This window comes from Oratosquilla oratoria, chromosome 3, assembly GCF_046742065.1.
Source record: "Oratosquilla oratoria isolate Oo_2021 chromosome 3, ASM4674206v1, whole genome shotgun sequence".
In the NCBI taxonomy this organism is placed as follows: domain Eukaryota; kingdom Metazoa; phylum Arthropoda; class Malacostraca; order Stomatopoda; family Squillidae; genus Oratosquilla; species Oratosquilla oratoria.
Genome location: NC_134779.1, coordinates 27,708,514 through 27,711,013, shown reverse-complemented (window position 1 = coordinate 27,711,013; position 2,500 = coordinate 27,708,514). Strand labels below are relative to the sequence as shown.

The window sequence follows — 2,500 nt, the reverse complement described above, 5'->3', positions numbered from 1 at the left end:
CACACACACACACACACACACACACACACACACACACACACACACACACACACACACACACACACACACACACACACACACACACACACACACACACACACACGTGTGGCTCAGTGGTTAGAGTTCCCGTCTGCCACTACAGCGGTCTGGGTTCGAATCCCGCCCAGGGGTTAAAATAATTTCAGTAACGCTGCGCTGCGAGTTGTTACTCCAACTCTCGTGGGCGGGGAGTTGCGTGTGTGTGAGTGCGTGTAAGGTTACAGTATTACCCATAGATCAGTCATATATGAGCTCTGAGCTCTCTTCCGGGAGGGAGATTGCTGTCGATCACGAGTCCAGCACGTGATCCAAGACCATGATGAATCACAAGCAAGCAAACGAGCAACGAGGGAAATAAACAGACAAAGCGAGTCGGGGACCTTCTTGCAGCATACATACTCTACTTTGACAATGAAGCCTCTATTCCCTCCACTTCGACATGTTCGGACGAAAGTGGCCTAAGCCTACGTGGCCGAGGAGGTCGTAACTTCCGTGACTGAGGGTCTTGCAGAAGCTTAACCCACCAAGGTGAGGGCTTTCCATGAAATATTGTTACAAACAAGTAAACTACTCCAGGAAACGCAACTCAAGGGAAGTCCTCAGACAATTTTCAATAAGTATTCCGGAAGTAGAGATTTCTCCTCATCTGGAAAAATTGTCTTATGCGAACAGGAACTTAACGCAAAGACCCTACCCAACTTTGTAGATGCAGTTTATAGCCTTGGAAACAATGAATGCCCTTGTTTAAATGAAATAGAGAATTATGAACCATTTGGGCGATCTAAATCTCTTAGTAGCCTACAGTTCTATCTGTAAAAGAAACCTCAGCTTCATGTACTGAAGTTGGCAACCCATGAAAAATAGAAGTTTTCATCACATTCGGTAAATTCAATGATGCATTTAAATTTCCTTTTTCTTCTCAGGAAGAAAATGCCTTGGGAATTCCTAAACCATTTGACTTGTATATATCAGAACTTCCCACAATAAATTATATTTCCGTAACTTAAAAACGCCTAAACATAAGAACATAAGAATGGTGGAGACTGCAAGAGACCATGAGGCCTACACTAGGCAGTTCCATGTCCATTACCACCTGTCATCCCCCAGACATATAGTTATCCAAACTTCTTTTCAAACAACCAACTGTTTCCATGTCATTCGTAAGTGTACATGCACATAGGTAACCAAACACGTGAGATGACATACCATAAACCCAGCAGCATAAATGATCATATTTTTTCCTTTGTTCCCTGTTCCTTTAAGTCCGGGGTGTCTCTGAGCTTCGAGACTCTGAATCAGTGGCATTTTGGATTCATAACATAGAAAGGTACCCTCTAAAGCAGGGGTTCTCAGCCTTACTTGGCCCATTCACCCCTTTCACCATTTGTCAGAATGTCATTCCCCTCCCTCCTTTCCAAGATTGTCTGTTTCAAAAGGTGCATTCTAAATAATATGCAAATATTACTAAAAAACCTTTCATTTTTTCCAAATTAGTATATATTTTTCCCAAATTAGTATAAATCCAGCCCAGGTGACAGGCCAGCCAAAACCTATAATTGCTTTCCTCACCCCGTAAGCTAACTGTGGTCACAAATCACCCCCAGAAATCCCAAAAATCCCCCCTGGGGGTGAATTTCACCCCTAATGAAAACCCCTGGTCTAAAGTATTACCTCTGGGCACCGAGAGGGTCAAGGGCCAAGAGGTAGATCCAGTACAAGATGGAAGGATGGAATCAGAGAAGCAATAGATATGAGAGGAAAGACAATGGAGACGATAGAAGATGAAGAGAGGAATAGAGATCGATTCCCAATGGAGAAAATTTGGAAATAGCACAATTGACGGGGCAACTGCCCTACCTGGAAGTATGGTGAGAAGGTTAGAAGCCCCAACGGGCACATTTCTTTATGTGTTAACCTACTCTGACCATTTAACTATGCATATTTCTGTAACCCCCAATGTAAAGTATAGTGAATATACTCATTTATAGGATTAAATGGGGATTAATAATCTCCTAAATCTAAATACATTTTTTTTTTGTGGTTAGTGCACTAGTGAGTTCGAGTCCTGCACTTCTCTCCGATTCTCAGTAATGACTGTTACCTACTGCAACAGTCCAACCAAACGCACGGGGAAAAGTAAAGGCTGAGTTGGTATTCATACGCTTTCTGGCATATTATCATTCTCGTCATATTTACTCGTACCTCTCTGGGCGTAGCTAAGTAAAATTATCTTTGAACCAAATTAATTAGACAGCGGGTTAATATTCAAAACACGGAAGACTCACAGTAGAGTCTTGCGTATCTAATTTCCATATTCTCAAGACCCAATCTGTCCTCGAATAACTGTCAAGTCTTAGATGGGATACAAAGATAAAGTAATAAATCACACGTGGCAACTGTGTTTTTTATTTATATGATAATATTAAGATATACTTGGAGTAGTATTACTACTACGATACTA

At 41.7% G+C, this 2,500-nt stretch overlaps 1 protein-coding gene across 3 annotated transcripts in view; it reads right to left on the bottom strand.

Annotated features, from left to right (window-relative positions):
- LOC143021022 (neurotensin receptor type 1-like) overlaps positions 1–2,500 on the bottom strand; it is a 361,946-nt gene that overhangs the window by 137,264 nt on the left and 222,182 nt on the right. The window lies entirely within an intron of this gene.